This window comes from Canis lupus, chromosome X (assembly GCF_003254725.2).
Source record: "Canis lupus dingo isolate Sandy chromosome X, ASM325472v2, whole genome shotgun sequence".
NCBI lineage: Eukaryota > Metazoa > Chordata > Mammalia > Carnivora > Canidae > Canis > Canis lupus.
The window spans coordinates 46,433,322-46,451,800 of record NC_064281.1 but is presented as its reverse complement, the minus strand read 5'-3'; the positions used below and the strand labels follow the sequence as shown (position 1 = coordinate 46,451,800).

At 38.3% G+C, this 18,479-nt stretch overlaps 1 pseudogene; it reads left to right on the top strand.

Moving 5' to 3' along the window:
- The first annotated feature begins 8,106 nt into the window (after positions 1–8,106).
- On the top strand, positions 8,107–10,787 carry LOC112673196 (mitochondrial fission regulator 1-like; annotated as a pseudogene).
- Positions 10,788–18,479: the final 7,692 nt, after the last annotated feature.

Sequence of the window (18,479 nt, the reverse complement as noted above, 5' to 3'; positions counted from 1 at the left end):
CAACACCCGTAAAACAATCAATGTGATTCATCATATCAGCAAGAGAAAAACCAAGAACCATATGATCCTCTCATTGGATGCAGAGAAAGCATTTGACAAAATACAGCATCCATTCCTGATCAAAACTCTTCAGAGTGTAGGGATAGAGGGAACATTCCTCGACATCTTAAAAGCCATCTATGAAAAGCCCACAGCAAATATCATTCTCAATGGGGAAGCACTAGGAGCCTTTCCCCTAAGATCAGGAACAAGACAGGGATGTCCACTCTCACCACTGCTATTCAACATAGTACTGGAAGTCCTAGCCTCAGCAATCAGACAACAAAAAGACATTAAAGGCATTCAAATTGGCAAAGAAGAAGTCAAACTCTCCCTCTTCGCCGATGACATGATACTCTACATAGAAAACCCAAAAGTCTCCACCCCAAGATTGCTAGAACTCATACAGCAATTCGGTAGCGTGGCAGGATACAAAATCAATGCCCAGAAGTCAGTGGCATTTCTATACACTAACAATGAGACTGAAGAAAGAGAAATTAAGGAGTCAATCCCATTTACAATTGCACCCAAAAGCATAAGATACCTAGGAATAAACCTCACCAAAGATGTAAAGGATCTATACCCTCAAAACTATAGAACACTTCTGAAAGAAATTGAGGAAGACACAAAGAGATGGAAAAATATTCCATGCTCATGGATTGGCAGAATTAATATTGTGAAAATGTCAATGTTACCCAGGGCAATATACACGTTTAATGCAATCCCTATCAAAATACCATGGACTTTCTTCAGAGAGTTAGAACAAATTATTTTAAGATTTGTGTGGAATCAGAAAAGACCCCGAATAGCCAGGGGAATTTTAAAAAAGAAAACCATATCTGGGGGCATCACAATGCCAGATTTCAGGTTGTACTACAAAGCTGTGGTCATCAAGACAGTGTGGTACTGGCACAAAAACAGACACATAGATCAGTGGAACAGAATGGAGAATCCAGAAGTGGACCCTGAACTTTATGGGCAACTAATATTCGATAAAGGAGGAAAGACTATCCATTGGAAGAAAGACAGTCTCTTCAATAGATGGTGCTGGGAAAATTGGACATCCACATGCAGAAGAATGAAACTAGACCACTCTCTTTCACCATACACAAAGATAAACTCAAAATGGATGAAAGATCTAAATGTGAGACAAGATTCCATCAAAATCCTAGAGAAGAACACAGGCAACACCCTTTTTGAACTCGGCCATAGTAACTTCTTGCAAGATACATCCACGAAGGCAAAAGAAACAAAAGCAGAAATGAACTATTGGGACTTCATCAAGATAAGAAGCTTTTGCACAGCAAAGGATACAGTCAACAAAACTCAAAGACAACCTACAGAATGGGAGAAGATATTTGCAAATGACATATCAGATAAAGGGCTAGTTTCCAAGATCTATAAAGAACTTATTAAACTCAACACCAAAGAAACAAACAATCCAATCATGAAATGGGCAAAAGACATGAACAGAAATCTCACAGAAGAAGACATAGACATGGCCAACATGCACATGAGAAAATGCTCTGCATCACTTGCCATCAGGGAAATACAAATCAAAACCACAATGAGATACCACCTCACACCAGTGAGAATGGGAAAAATTAACAAGGCAGGAAACAACAAATGTTGGAGAGGATGTGGAGAAAAGGGAACCCTCTTACACTGTTGGTGGGAATGTGAACTGGTGCAGCCACTCTGGAAAACCGTGTGGAGGTTCCTCAAACAGTTAAAAATATACCTGCCCTACGACCCAGCAATTGCACTGTTGGGGATTTACCCCAAAGATACAAATGCAATGAAACGCCGGGACACCTGCACCCCGATGTTTCTAGCAGCAATGGCCACAATAGCCAAACTGTGGAAGGAGCCTCGGTGTCCAACGAAAGATGAATGGATAAAGAAGATGTGGTTTATGTATACAATGGAATATTACTCAGCTATTAGAAATGACAAATACCCACCATTTGCTTCAACGTGGATGGAACTGGAGGGTATTATGCTGAGTGAAGTAAGTCAGTCGGAGAAGGACAAACATTATATGTTCTCATTCATTTGGGGAATATAAATAATAGTGAAAGGGAAAATAAGGGAAGGGAGAAGAAATGTGTGGGAAATATCAGAAAGGGAGACAGAACATAAAGACTGCTAACTCTGGGAAACAAACTAGGGGTGGTAGAAGGGGAGGAGGGCGGGGGGTGGGAGTGAATGGGTGTCGGGCACTGGGTGTTATTCTGTATGTTAGTAAATTGAACACCAATAAAAAAAAAAATCTTAAAAAAAAAAAAATCTACAGCTAACAAACCTAATTACTAAAGACAGAATGCTTCTCTTCTAAGGTCAAGAAAAAGCCTGGTACACCTATACTCACCATTCTTATTCAACAAGGTACTAGAAGTTCCACCCACCACAATAAGGCAAGGAAAGGAAATAGAAGTGTACAGATTAAAAATGAAAAAGTAAAACTGTCTTTTATTCACAGCTGATTTGATTGTTTTTGTAGAAGTCCAATGAAATCTACAAATAGCTATACAACTAAGTTTAGAAAAGTTTCAAGATTTAATATCTACATACAGAAATTATTGTATTTATATACACTATCAGTAAATGGCTGAAAATCCTAATTTTATTTTTTTTATTATTTTCTAAGATTTTTATCTGTTTATTTGAGAGAGAGAAAGAAAGCCAGCAAGAGAGCATGAACTAGGGGAGGGATAGAGGGAGAAGCAGGATCCCTGCTGAGCAGGAAGCCTAATGTGGGATTCAGTCCCAGGAACCTGGGATCATGCCCTGAGCCAAAGGCAGCTGCTTAACTGACTGAGCCATCCAGGCACCCCTGAAAATTGAAATTTTAAAAATACCATGTATAATCCTTCAAAAATATGAAATATACTTGGGACTCCTGGGTGGCTCAGTTGACTAAGTGTCCACTCTTGGTTTCAGCTCAGGTCATGATCTTGGGGTCATGAGATCAAGCCCCATGGCCAGCTTTGTACTCAGTGTGGAGTCTGCTTGAGATTCTTTCCGCCTCTCTTTCCCTCTGCCTCTGTTCCTCCTCTCACTCACTCTCTCTCTCCTTCTCTCTCTATAATAAATAAATAAATAAAATCTTTAAAATACATATATATGAAATACACTCAGCACAAAAATTTTTTTTATTAAAACTTAAGCAGAGGACCTGAATAAACAGTTTTCCAAAGACATGCATATGACCAACAATCACATGAAAAGATGCTCAACATCACTAATCATCAGGGAAATGCAAATCAAAACCATAGTGAGATATCACATCTTACACCTGTCAGAATGGCTAGTATTAAAAAGACAAGAAATAACAAGTGTTGGCAAGAATGTGGAGAAAAGGAAGCTCTCATACATTGTTGGTGAGATTTTAAATTGGTGCAACCACTGTGGAAAACAGTATGTAGACTCCTCAAAAAGTAAAAATAGAAATAACATATGATCTAAGAATCCCACTACTGAATATTTACCCGAAGAAAATGAATACGCTAATTTGAAAAGATACCTGCACCCCTATGTTTATTGCAGCATTATTTACAATAACCAAAATATGGAAGCAACCTAAGTGTCCATCAATAGATGAATGAATAAAGAAGATGTGGTATGTATATATGATGGAATATTATTCAGCCATAAAAAAGAATGAGATCTTGTCATTTGCAACAACATGGATGGACCTAGAGGATATTATGCTAAGTGAAATAAGTCAGACAGAGAAAAACCCAATGCCATATGATTTCACTTATATGTGGAATCTAAAATAATTTTTTTAAATGAAAGTAATCCAGAAACGGATACATAAATACAGAGAACAAACTAGTGGTTACCAGAGGGAAGAAGAGTGGGGCAATGGGCAAAATGGATGAAGGGGAGTGGGAGGTACAGGCTTCCAGTTATGGAATGAATAAGCCATGTGGATGAAAGGTACAACATAGGGAATATAGTCAATGTTACTGTAATAGCATCGTATGCTGACAGATGGTAGCTATACTTGTGAATATAACATAACATGTAGAGTTTGAATCACTATGTTGTACACCTGAAACTCATATAACATTGTATTTCAACTACAATAAAAGAATTTTATAAACAGCCAAAAAATATATGAAATATTTAGGAAGAATTCTGGGGAATAAATGTGAAAGACGTGTACATTGAAAATCACAAAATATTGAGAAAAATTGAAGACCTAAATTAAAGGAGGAATATATCTTGTTCATGAGCCAAAGACTCAATATTGCTAAGATGTCAATTCTCCCTTAACAGTGATCTACATATTTTATGCAATCCCAACAGGTTCTTTTGTAGAAACAGACAAGTTGGGACGCCTGGGTGGCTCAGTGGTTAAGTGTCTGCCTTTGGCTCAGGGCATGATCCCTGAGTCCTAAGATCAAGTCCTGCATCAGGCTCCCTGCATGGAGCTTGCTTCTCCCTCTGCCTATATCTCTGCCTTTCTCTCTCATGAATAAATAAATAAATAAAATTTTAAAAAGAAAGAAAAAGAAACAGGCAAGCTGATCCTAAAATGCATATGGAAATGCAAAAGACCCCCCCCAAAAGCCAAACAACTCTGAAAAAGAACAAAGTTGAAGAACTAAGACTATCTGATTTAAAAAATTAGCATAAAGCTACTGAAATCAAAACAGTGTCATTTTGCATAAAGATAGACAAATACAACAGTGGAGCAGAAGCTCCAGGAATAAACCCACACATATATAGACAACTGAGTTTTGACAAAAGCACAAATGTAATGCAATGGAGAAAGGATAGCCTTCTCAACACAAACTGCTAGAATAATTGGGTAACTATACATGGAAAAAAAAAAGATTATGGATCATATCTTATACCGTATGCAAAATTAACCCAAAATGGACCATAGACCTAAATGTAAAACCTAAAACTATAAAACTCATAAAAGTAAACATAAGAGAAAATCTTTTTAATCTTATGTTAGGCAAAGATTCTTTAGGGGCACCTGGCTGGCTCAGTGGATAGAATATGCCACTCTTGATCTCAGGTTGTAAGTTCAAGCCCCATGTTTGGTGTAGATATTACTTAAAAATAAAACATTTAAAAATATTCTTTAGATATGATGTGAAAAGCATGATCCAAAAAAAGAACAAAATGATAAACTTCATCAAAATTAAAATTTTCTTTGGGCACCTGGGTGGCTCAGTCTTCAGCTCAGCCACATAGGGCTCTCTGCTCTGCAGGAGAGCGAGCTTCTCCCTCTCCCTCTGCTGCTCTCCCTGCTTGTGCTCTCTCTCTCAAATAAACAAATAAAATCTTTTAAAAATTAAAATTTTTTCCTCAGAAGACACTGTTTAGATCAACAAATAATGTTGGGAAAACTAGATATTCACATGCAAAGAATGAAATAAGACTCTTACCTTATGCCATATACAAAAATTAATTCAAAATAGGTCAGATGTAAGAATTAGAACTATAAAACTCTTAGAAGAAAATATAAGATTATGACATTGGATTTGGCAGTGATTTATTGGATATAACACCAAAAGCATAGGCAACAAAAGAAAAAAATAGACTATGTCAAAATTAAAAACTGAGCCATTAAAGGACACAATCAATACAATGAAAAGGCAATCCATGGAATGACACAAAATATTTGCAAATCATATATCTGATTAGGGTTTAGTATGTACAATATATAAAGAACCTCTACCACTCAACAACAACAAAAGCAAACATTCCAATTTAAAAATAAGCAAAGAAGGCATTACTCAAAGAAAATATACAAATGACCAGTAAACACATGAATAGATGCTCAACATCACTAATTATCAGGGAAGTGCAAGTTGAAACCATAATTAGATATCCCTTCATACTCATTAGGATAACTACTATCAAAAAAAAAAAAAAGATGCAATGACATGGATGAAGCTATAGAGTATAAATACTGCTAAGGGAAAGAAGTCAGTCGAGAAAGACAAATGCCATATGATATCACTAATAAGTGCAATTTAAGAAATAAAACAAGCAGAGGGAAAGAGAGAGAGAGAGAGAAACCAAGACACAGACTCTCAACTATAGAGACCAAACTGATGGTTACTGGAAGGGAAGTGTAGGAGTGGGTGAAATAGGTGAGGAGAGTAAGGAGGGCACTTGTGATGAGCACAAGGTGATGTATGGAATTGTTGAGTCACTAAATTCACACCTGAAACTATTACACTGTGCATTAACTATACTAAATTAAAATAAAAACTTAAAACAACTGCAACAACACAGAGAAGAAAGACTACGATCAATGGAATGGTTGCAAAGCATTAAGCACAATCTGTGTGTTCAGATAAAAAAAGCTGTTTTTTAAAATTAACTATGGCAATTAGGGCACTAATCAGGGTGCCTAGGATTAGACTGAATATTATAGTGAATTTAGGACAGAAGCAAAAGGGAGGATATGATATATAGTTTGTTATTTTGAACAAAAGAGAAAAGAATAAACCTCTTGTGAAAAAGAAAGAAAATAACAAGTGTCGGCAAGGATGTGAAGAACCTGGAACCCTAATGCACTATTGGTAGGAATGTAAAATGGTGCAGCTGCTACAGAAAACAATATGGCATTTCCCCAAAAAACTTTAAAATAGAATTACCATATGATCTAGTACTTCTATTACTGGATATTTACCCAAAGAAAATGAAAATACTAATTTGAAAATATATCCAAAAAAATGAAAGTAGGGACTCAGAGGTATTTGTACATTTGTGCACAAAGCAGCATTATTCACAATAGCTAAAAGATGGAAGCAATCCAAGTGTTCATCAACAGATGAATGGATAAACAAAATATGGTGTGTAATATAATGGAATCTTATTCAACCATTAAAAGGAAGGAAATTCCGACATAAGCTACAATATGAATAAGCCTTAAAGACATGATGTTAAGTAAAATAAACCAATGACAAAAGGACAAATACTGTATGATTCCACTTATAGGAGATACCAAAAGTAGTCAAATTCATTAGAATGGTAGTTGCCAGAAGCTAGAGGAAGAAAGGAATTGGTGTTTTAGAGGGTATAGTTTCAGTTATGCAAGATGAGATGAGTTCTGAAGATGGATTGTGGTGATGGTCACACAACAATGTGAATGTATTTAATGCCACTGAATTCTACACTTAAAAATGGTTATGGGGGATCCCTGGGTGGCGCAGCGGTTTGGCGCCTGCCTTTGGCCCAGGGCGCGGTCCTGGATATCCGGGATCGAATCCCACGTCAGGCTCCCGGTGCATGGAGCCTGCTTCTCCCTCTGCCTGTGTCTCTGCCTCTCTCTCTCTCTCACTGTGTGCCTATCATAAATAAATAAAAGTTAAAAAATTTTTAAAAAATGGTTATGATGGAGGGGCACCTGCGTGGCTCAGTCAGTTAAGCATCTGACTCTTGATTTCAACTCAGGTCATGATCTCAGGGTGGCAAGATCAAGCCGCACATCAGGCTCCATATTCAGCCTAAGAGTTTACTTGGGATTCTTTCTCTCCCTCTCTCTCTACCTCTTCTCCTTTCTCTCACTCTCTCAATAATTAAAACCTTTTTAGAAAAATGGTTACCATGGGGAACACCTGGGTAGATCAATTAAGTGCCTGACTCTTGATTTCAGCTAATGTCATGATCTCAGGGTGGTGAGATCGAGCTCCACAACAGGCTCCATGCTTATGCAGAGTCTACTTGGGATTCTCTCTCTCCCTCTCCTTCTGCCCCTCTCACTCCTCTCTCTCTCTCTCTTTCTCTCTCTCTAAAAATAAATTTAAAACAATTTTTTTTAAAAAAATGGTTACCATGGGGGGCGCCTGGGTGGCTCAGTAGGTTAAGCATCTGCCTTCCGCTCAGGTCATGATTCCAAGGTCTTGGGATCAAGCCACACATCGAGATTCCTGGTCAGAGGAGAGCTTGCTTCTCCAACTCCTCCCCACTCATGCTCTATCTCTATCTCCCTCTCTCAAATAAATAAATAAATAAAATATTTTTTAAAAAAGAATGGTTACCATCAAGTAACACCCAAGAGCAGCTAAGCTGAAAGCCTGAAAAGCTGAAGAAGACACCTGTGCGCCACACAGCTGAGTGTGCTTAATGGCCCATGTGCTACAATGTATGGCTGAAGTACTAGAAATGCAAATTTGGAGATAATTTGCCATCTAAATGCTTGGCTGGATTAAGTGCCTAATTAGGATGTTTTTTCAACAGGTGGAGTAAGCATGCAATTGTTATTTGGTCTGGGAAGCTATATGGTTCATCTCAAAATATTGTAAGGAAAATTGGTACTAATATGTCTCTGATCCAGTGTCCAAGATAGTGGTTTCAGCTTACCAGCCCTACAGCAGAATGGAGCCCCAGCCATCCAGAATAGGATGTGGTGATGTCTTTGGCTAATGTTGGATGGGTAGCCAAAGAAGGAGTGTATTCAACAAGACAAAGGACAGAGGTCAGGTCAAGGCAACCCCTTCGGGATGACCTTTCTTTCTTTGAGAAGCCCCCAAGCCCCCAAGCAGGCAATTTTCCTCACTAAACCTGTCTCCAGAAGAGCCTCAACTACAAAATGAGCCTACAGCTCTCAGCTCAGAATGCCAAAATTGTGACCCTGCACAAACGGCAGAAGCTCATTTCAGGTGATTTAGATTCTACCATATCTGTTACCATATCACTCTCTGTCCCACCGCCTTCCCCTCTGCCACTTCCCCTGCCCCTTCTTCCATAGGGCTCCACCAAAATGTATCAGTTAAGCATCTGTCTTTGGCTCAGGTCAGGATCCCAGAGTCCTGGTATCAAGCCCCATCTTTGGCTCCCTGCTCAGCAGGGAGTCTGCTTCTCCCTCTCCCTCTGCCTACCACTTCCTTGCTTGTGCTCTCTCTCTGTGTGTCAAATAAATAAAATTTTAAAAAAAGAACAGTCCAAAGAAACCTGATATGCCAAGTATGCTAGAGATCCTTAAATATATGAACAGTGTAAAACTTAGGTCAATAGAAAAGGTCAAAACAAGATATAAAGCCCAAACTGGCGGATGTTAACTGACACTGCTGCCCTCACAGCAGAGACTCTGAGAAAGAAACTTGCTTATCAGCATCAAAGGGATAGCCAAGGTGAACTTGAAAAAGGAATTGCAAAATCTGATTCAGAGGCCACCTTAGAAACAGTTTTGTTTGGGCCACACATGCTAACGTCTATAGAGAAAATGAAGGTTTTATTTATTTTTTAAATTTATTTATTTTTTCATGAGAGACACAGGCAGAGGGAGAAGCAGGCTCCATGCAGGGAGCCCAACATGGGACTCGATCCCGAGTCTCCAGGATCACGCCCTGGGCTGAAGGCGGCGCTAAACTGCTGAGCCACCTGGGCTGCCCAAAAATGAAGGTTTTAACTGAAAATGTTTCAACTTCTAATAGACAATGAGCTGAGAAAAACTATCCTTGTTCAGTTGATTGCTAGTAGAAATCAACACTATGTAGTAAATATCTGATTGTAGTATTCATTGGTCTCCTTTTAAATTTAGAGGATTAAGCAACAACAAAAGCACTCTTAAGTTTATGTTTGCTTTTATGAGTTCTTTTTTTTAAAGATTTTTATTTATTTATTCATGAAAGACACACAGAGAGAAAGAGGTAGAGACACAGGCAGAGGGAGAAACAGGCTCCATGTTTGGAGCCCAATGTGGGACTCGATTCCAGGACTCCAGGATCATGCCTTGGGCTGAAGGCAGGTGCTAAACATGATGAGCCACCCAGGAATCCCGAGATGATCAGTTCTAAAGTTCTTCAAAACATGTATATTCTGATATAACATGTTTTTAATGGGTAGCCAGGATATTTAGCTTTCAAGTATTGAAAACAATTAGATGGATTTCAGAAGAAAGGATATTTCAAGATGTGAGTTTTCAATTCTTAACACTAATTTATCTGTGCAAATGTTTTACATGCATATATTCAGATATAAAACATCTATGTAAAATTTAGTAATGATGGCAGTTGAGGGTACATCATTACTATTCAATGATGGAACAGCTGGTATAACCCCAATTGTTGGAGTAAAATATTTGAGACTGGAGTTTTCTTACCTTGAACAAGAAGGACTTTTACCTTACATTCTTTCTCACATTTTCTTGAAGATGAGGTTTAAATAGGAACTATATATAATGTTTACTGCTAAAAATTCCATGATGCTTTCCTTTAAAAGGAAGTCAAGGATGTGAAAGCTGCTTCCACCTCAGTGTCATCCAGTACTGATAAAGAAAATGTAGTTGTAGTTTTCAAATGGTAAGATATCAAATTATTTAATTAAATCTCTAAAAAGTGAAAACCAGAATGTACCATTTTCTTTTGCTTTATTAATAAGTGTCATCATAAGGATGACTTGATAATATTTCTGGAAATGTCAGCATAATGGAGTTTTAAATTTTTTTAATATTGGTCAAATGTAGTAGCCTTATAATGAAACATTGAATAGGCAAGAGAATTTCCTGTAAGTTGTTTATCATTGGTCAGAATACTGTTTTGTTGAATTTCATTATGCAAGCAAGCCTTAGGTGCTGTTAGAAAGTGGACAACAGCCTTTTCCATCAAGGGCTTTGAAAGAATAGCTGTAAGTGATGTGTTCTCCGGATCCTCAGGGTCACAGGAAAACCAGGGGTACCTGAGTGCAACAGAGTTCCCAGGTATCAGAGTGGGGAAACCAGCTGCAATCAGCCCACCCTGGAGTGGGCTCTCAGCTCAGGGTTGCCATAAAACTCGAACCCTGCCATAGTCAGCAGGACTGCTCTCTGAGCAGGGGCCCAACAAATAGCAAAACCTGCAAGAACCCCTTCCTCCCCCAGGAGGAGCAGCGCAGAGCACTCTGTATGAGTCTGAAGGGTTTGGAGACTCTAAACGGGGTCACATGCCTGAGATAGAAATGCTCAGTCACAGGCTGGGTGAGCACTGAGTGCAGATGGAGACTAGGAGACAGGAGTGACTGACTGCTTTATCCTGAAGGCATACAGAGGAATGGGGCTGTAGCTTTCAGCTCCAGGGCTGAGACTGGGAGACCACCATTTTCACTCTCATCCTCTAAAGCTGTGCAGAAAGCCTTCAGGGAATAAAAGCCACATAGAGCAATTAGGAGATTAGTTAGCCTGGCCCCCTGGCCTGGGCAGTGCAATTCCCCCCAGGGCAAAGACACTTGAGAATCAACAAAATAGGCCCCTCCCCCAGAAGATCAGCAAGAACATCCAGCCAAGAACAAGTTTACCGATCATTGAAACTGTAAAACTCCTGTGCTAGGGGAATATAGCATATAGAATTCATGGATTCTTTTCCCCATAATTCTTTAGTCTTTCAATTTTATTTTTTTCTCCTTCCTTTTTCAACAAATTTCCTATTTTATCAATATTTTTTTATCTTTTTTAATTTTCATTTTTACAGTTACATTCTATCCATTCATTGTATATAATTATATATATATGTTTTTCTTTCTTTATAGTTTTGTGATGTAGTTTCTTCTAACAGACCAAAATACACCCAAAATCTAGTATAGCTCTGTTCTCTTCACGTATCTGATCATATTCGCTTTTTTCCTTCCTTTTTTGCTTTTTTCTGTTTTATTAGTCTAAAATTTTCATCCTTACATTCTATCTTTTCAATGTATTTAATTTTATTTTTGTATACATGTATGTTTTTCTTTCTTTATAATTTTGAGATGTAGTCTCTTCTAACAAACCTACCAAAATACACTCAGGATATAGTGTATTGCTCTGTTCACCTGTCCATTTATATTCCTTATATTTTGTCTTTAATTTTCATTTTTACAGTTATATTCTATTCTTTCAATGTATTTAATTTTTTATACAAATATACGTTTTCCTTTTCTTACAATTTTGGGATCTAGTTTTCTAACAGATGGACCAAAATATACACAGGATCCAGTGTATTGCTCTATTCTGTTCACCTGTCTGATTGTATTGTCTTTCTTTTTTTTTTCAGTTTCAGGTCTCTTCTGATTTGTTTAGTGTATATTTCTTTAGAGTTGTTGTTGCCATTTTAGTATTTTCTTTTCTCATTCATCTATTCTCTGGACAGAATAACAAGATGGAAAAACTCACCTCAAAAAAGAGAACAAGAGGCAGTACTGACTGCCAGGGACCAAATCAGGAACATAAGTAAGGTGTTGGAACTAGAGTTCAGAATAATGATTATAAAGGTATTAGCCAGGCTTGAAAAAAGCATAGAAGAAACTATAGAGTCCCTTTCTGGAGAAATAAAAGAACTAACATCTAATCAGGTCGAAATCAAAAAGGCTATTAATGACATGCAATACAAAATGGAGGCTCTAAGTGCTAGGATAAATGAGGCAAGAGAGATAATTAGTAATATAGAAGACAAAATGATGGAAAATAAAGAAGCTGAAAAAGAGATAAACAACTATTGGATCACAAGGGCAAAATTCGCAAGATAAGTGATACCATAAAGCAAAACAATATTAGAATAAGTGGAGCCCAGAAGAAAAGGAATGAGAGGGGCAGAAAGTATATTGGAGGAAATTATAATGGAGAAAGTTTCTAATCTGAGGAAGGAAACAGGCATCCAAGTCCAGGAGTCAGAGAAACCCCTCAAAATCCATAAAAATAGCTCAACACCCTGACATATAATAGTGAAACTTTCAAATCCCAGAAACAAAGAAAATCCTGAAGGCTGCCGAGGACAAGAGGTCTATAAACTACAAGCATAGAAACATTAGACTGGCAGCAGATCTATCCACAGATACCTGGCAGGCCAGAAAGAACCGGCATAATAAGAGATGAATAATGACATTATATAATAATTAAAGGGTTTATCCAACAAGAAGATCTAACAATTGTAAATATTTATGCCTCTAACATGGGAGCAGCTATTAATATAAGCCAATTAATAACAAAATTAAAGAAACATATTGATAATAATACAATCATAGTAGGGGAAGCCTGACTCACAGCAATGGACAATTCAACTAAGCAGAAGATCAACAAGGAAACAAAGGCTTTGAATGTCACACTGGACTAGATGGATTTCACAGATATATTCAGAACATTCCATCCTAAAGCAACAGAATACACATTCTTCTCAACTGCACAAGGAACAGTCTCCAGAATAGATCACATACTGGGTCACAAATCAGGTCTCAACCGGTAGCAAAAGATTGGGATCATTCCCTGCATATTTTCAAACCACAATGCTTTGAAACTGGAACTCAATCACAAGAGGAAATTTGGAAAGAACTCAATACATGGAGGCTAAAGAGCAGCCTACTAAAGAATGAATGGGTCAATCAGGAAATTAAAGAATTTTAAAAATTCATGGAAACAAATGAAAATGAAAATACAACTGTTCAAAACCTTTGAGATGAAGCAAAGGCAGTCCTAAGAGAGAGGTATATAGCAATACAAGCCTTTCTCAAAAAACAAGAAAGGTCTCAAATATACAACCTAACCTTACACCTAAAGGAGCTGGAGAGAGAACAGCAAATAAAGCCTAAACTCACCAGGAGAAGAGAAATAATAATGATTAGAGCAGAAATCAGTGAAATAGAAACCAAAAGAACAGTGGAACAGATCAACAAAACCAGGAGCTGGTTTTTTGAAGGAATTGTTGAGATTGATAAACTCCTGGCCAGACTTATCAAAAGAAAAGAGAAAAAAAAAAAAAAAAAAGAAAAGAGAAAGGACGTAAATAAAATCGTAAATGAAAGAGGAGAGATCACAATCAACATCGAAGAAATACAATTATAAGAACATATTATGAACAACTACATGCCAACATATTAGGCAATCTGGAAGAAATGGATGCATTCTTAGAGACATAACTACCAAAACTGAAACAGGAAGAAATAGAAAACCTGGAGAGACCCATTACAAGCAAGGAAATTGAAGCAATATAAAAAAACCTCCCAATAAACAGGACTTCAGGGTCAAATGGCTTTCCAGTGAAACTCTACAAACATTAAAGATGAATTAATACCTATTCTTCTGAATCTGTTTCAAAAAATAGAAATGGAGGGAATCCCTGGGTGGCTCAGTGGTTTGGCGCCTGCCTTCTGCCCAGGGCATGACCCTGGAGTCCCGGGATCAAGTCCTGTATCAGGCTCCCTGCATGAAGCCTGCTTCTCCCTGTGCCTGTGTCTCTGCCTCTCTCTCTCTCTCTCTCTCTCCCTCCCTCCCTCTCTCTCTCTCTGTCTCTCATGAATAAATGAATAAAATCTTTAAAAAAAATAGAAATGGAAGGAAAACTTCCAAACTCTTTCTATGAGGCCACTGTTACCTTGACCTCAAAACCAGACAAAGATTTCACCAAAAAGAAAAATTTCACGCCGATATCCCTGATGAACATGGATATGAAAATTCTCACCAAGACATTAGCCAATAGGATCCAACAGTATATTAAAAGGATTATTGCTGAGTGAAGTAAGTCAGTCGGAGAAGGACAAACATTATATGTTCTCATTCATGTGGGGAATATAAATAATAGTGAAAGGGAATATAAGGGAAGGGAGAAGAAATGTGTGGGAAATATCAGAAAGGGAGACATAACGTAAAGACTGCTAACTCTGGGAAACGAACTAGGGGTGGTAGAAGGGGAAGAGGGCAGGGGGTGGGAGTGATTGGGTGACGGGCACTGGGGGTTATTCTGTATGTGGGTAAATTGAACACCAACAAAAAAAAAGGATTATTTACCACCACCAAGTGGGATTTATTCCTGGACTGCAAGGGGGGGGGGGTGTTCAACATCTGTAAATCAATCAATAAAATACACTATATGAATAAAAGAAAGGACAAGAACCATACAATTCTCTTAATTGATACGAAAAAGCATTTGACAAAACAGCATTCTTTCTTTTTTTTAAGATGTTATTTATTTATTCCTGAGAGACACACACACACAGAAGCAGAGACACAGGCAGAGGAAAAAGCAGGCTCCATGCAGGGAGCCTAATGTGGGACTCAATCCTGGGACTCCAGGATCACACCCTGGGCTAAAGGCAGGTGCTAAACCACTGAGCCACCCAGGGATCCCCACAGCATTCTTTCTTGATTAAAACTTCACAGTGTAGGGATAGAGGGAACACACCTCAATATCATAAACATCATCTATGAAAAACCCACAGAGAATATCATTCTGACAGCTTTTCCCCTAAGGTCAGGAACACAACAAGGATGTCCACTATCACAGTGGTGACACATCTGTTCAACGTAGTACTAGAAGTCCCAGGGATCCCTGGGTGGCTCAGCGGTTTAGCACCTGCCTTCGGCCCAGGGCATGATCCTGGAGTCCCAGGATCGAGTCCCACATCAGGAACCCTGCATAGAGCCTGCTTCTCCCTCTGCCTATGTCTTTGCCTCTCTCTCTCTCTCTCTCTCTCTCTCTCTCTCTCTCTTTCTCTCTCTCCCTCTCTCCCTGTCTCTCATGAATAAATAAATAAAATCTTAAAAAAAAGAAGTCCTAGCCTCAGCAATCACACAACAGATAGAAATATGGTTGCAGATGATATGATACTCTATATGATACTCTATGTGGAAAACCCAAAAGACTCCACCCCAAAATTACTAGAACTCATACAGGAATTCAGCAACTTGGAAGGATATAAAATCAATGCACAGAAGTCAGTTGCATTTCTATACATGAACAATGAGGCAGAAGAAAGAGAAACTAAGGAGTCAATCCCGTTTACAATTGCACTCAAAACCATAAAATACCTGAGAATAAACCTATCCAAAGAGGCAAAGAGTCTGTATTCAGAAAACTATAGAACACTCATGAAAGAAATTGAGGAAGACACAAAGAAATGGAAAAACATTCCATGCTCATGGGTTGGAAGAATAAATATTATGAAAATGTCTATGCTACACATAGAGCAATATACACATTCAATGCAATCCCTGTCAAAATACCATGGACATTCTTCACAGAGTTGGAACAAATAATCTTAAGATTTGTATGTAACCAAGAAAGACATTTACATTAAGGAGGACACATGATATAATGAGCACTGAGCATTATATAAGACTGAAGAATCACCGACGTCTACCTTTGAACCAATAATTATGTTACGTATTAATTGAATTTAAGTTAAAAAAATAATAGCTGTAAGCAATCATTTGTGAATACTTGATAAATCTTTGTGGTTTTACATATTTCTGTTAAACTCAGCTACAGTTAATGCCAGAATCTCCTGAGTAAATATTTGGATTTATTAAATCTAGTAAAAAAGAAAAGTTATATTTCCTGGGGGGATTGGGAGATGAGAAGTGCAATAGACATTCACTTAAGTTATTGAAAATATGTATAATGTTCTAAATATTAGCTGAGATGTTTTACATGGTTTGGCTTTTCAGCTTAAATTTGAACTGTGGCTTTAGATATGTTATTAATATACATTATTTCTAATTATTTCATATGGCTTAACAATTCTGCCTTTAAAAGAAATTCAGAAAAATTGCCTGACATACATATCTTGACCTCTTGAAAACTTTATATTTGTATCAGTATTGAATTTTGGCCAGTGCTCTAACATAAGAAGTTACTACTTTGAAATGCAGCAAACTTTTTTCCTTGGGAAAAACTGGTTAAGATGGTAAATTTTATGCTATATGTATTTTACCACAATTATTAAAAATTTTTAAAAAATCTATTAAAAGAGGTTTGGGGAATGGAAAATAAAGACACTTTTATAGAATGAAAAGGCAAACCACAAACTGGGTCAAAATGTTACAAAGCATATACCTGACAAAGAACTTGTATCTAGGGCAGCCTGGGTGGCTCAGCGGTTTAGTGCCTGCCTTCAGCCCAGAGCATGATCCTGGAGATCTGGGATCGAGTCCCACGTCAGGCTCCCTGCATGGAGCCTGCTTCTCCCTCTGCCTGCGTCTCTGCCTCTCTCTTTCTCTCTATGTCTCTCATGAATAAATAAATAAAATCTTTAAAAAAAAAAAAGAACTTGTATCTAATGTAAATATATAGAATGATCAAAACTCAACAATAAAAGAACCCAATACAAAATGTGGAAGAAAAACTGAACCAAAAAAATGTGTAAGAAATTTGAACACTTTGCCAAAGAACATATATGAATGACAAATAAGCACATGAAAATATGTTCAACTCACTAGTCAGTAAGGAAATGTAAATCAATCTTTTTTAAAAAATAAAATAAATTTAAAAATTTTAAATGAGGCTGGAATTAAGATGGTGGGGACCCTGAGCTTGCCTCCTTCAAACACAACTAGATCAATATCCAACCATTTTGGACAACTAGGAATACAATCTGAGGATTAAAAATCTTCACTATTGGAGCAAGAGAACATAGCAGATGCAAGGTTTGGAGCCATGATGTGGAGGAAATAAAAGACTGACCACGAAGCTGAGGGAGTTGTTTTTTTAGCAAAAAAGTCAGGGAGTGGAAGAAAGTGGAAGAGAGTGCATCAGATGGGGATTGTAAAATAACTTGCGTCAAGGAGATCCCCTCGGTCGCATTGGGAGAGATCTCTCCCTTTTCTGGAGTGCATTTGGAAGACCATATTTTTCCTCTGCAAGGACAAAAGTCAGCCGGGAGCCAGTAAGCGGTGCTCAACGGTAGGGTCAGAGGTTTGCACACAGGGCAGAAAACCTTTTAAAACTTTTTGCTGTGAGCCACAAGAGGCTTAAACCTCTGTCTGTGCACAGAGCAGCTGCTTGTGTGTGGCAGAACTGAACAGAGAGAAGAGACACGTGCAGACTGCAAATAACCTGGCCGCTGCGTTTCCCTGTCTGCTGCAATAGATTCAAGCCTCTGTATGACTGCTTTTCTCAGACAGAACAGAGTAGAGGACAGAGTCATGCTCAGATGCTAACCTGGTTCTAGCTTTTTGCTGAGCATTAAATAAACTCTAGCCTCCGCATAAGTACTGTGTGACTGCTTTTCAGGGACAGAATGGTGCTAGGCACTCCACGAGACTCTCCTTCGAGGGAGGGGAGTGGACTCACACAATACCAGGCCCTTTAAAGGGGGAAGGGAGAAGAAAAGGGTAGGAAATATCAGAAAGGGAGACAGAACATAAAGACTCCTAACTCTGAGAAACGAACTAGGGGTGGTGGAAGGGGAGGAGGGCGGGGGGTGGGGGTGTATGGGTGACGGGCACTGAGGGGGGCACTTGACAGGATGAGCATTGGGTGTTATTCTGTATGTTGGCAAATTGAACACCAATAAAAAATAAATTTATTATTTTAAAAAAGGGCTATAAACACCTAAAAAAAAAAAAACTTGGGTTTTGGGGATGCCTGGGTGGCTCAGTGATTGAGCATCTGCCTTTGGCTCAGGGTGGGATCCCAGGGTCCGAGGACTGAGTCCCCCATCAGGCTCCTTGTGGGGAGCCTGCTTCTCCCTCTGCCTGTGTCTCTGCCTCTCTGTCTCTCACGAATAAATAAAATCTTAAAAAA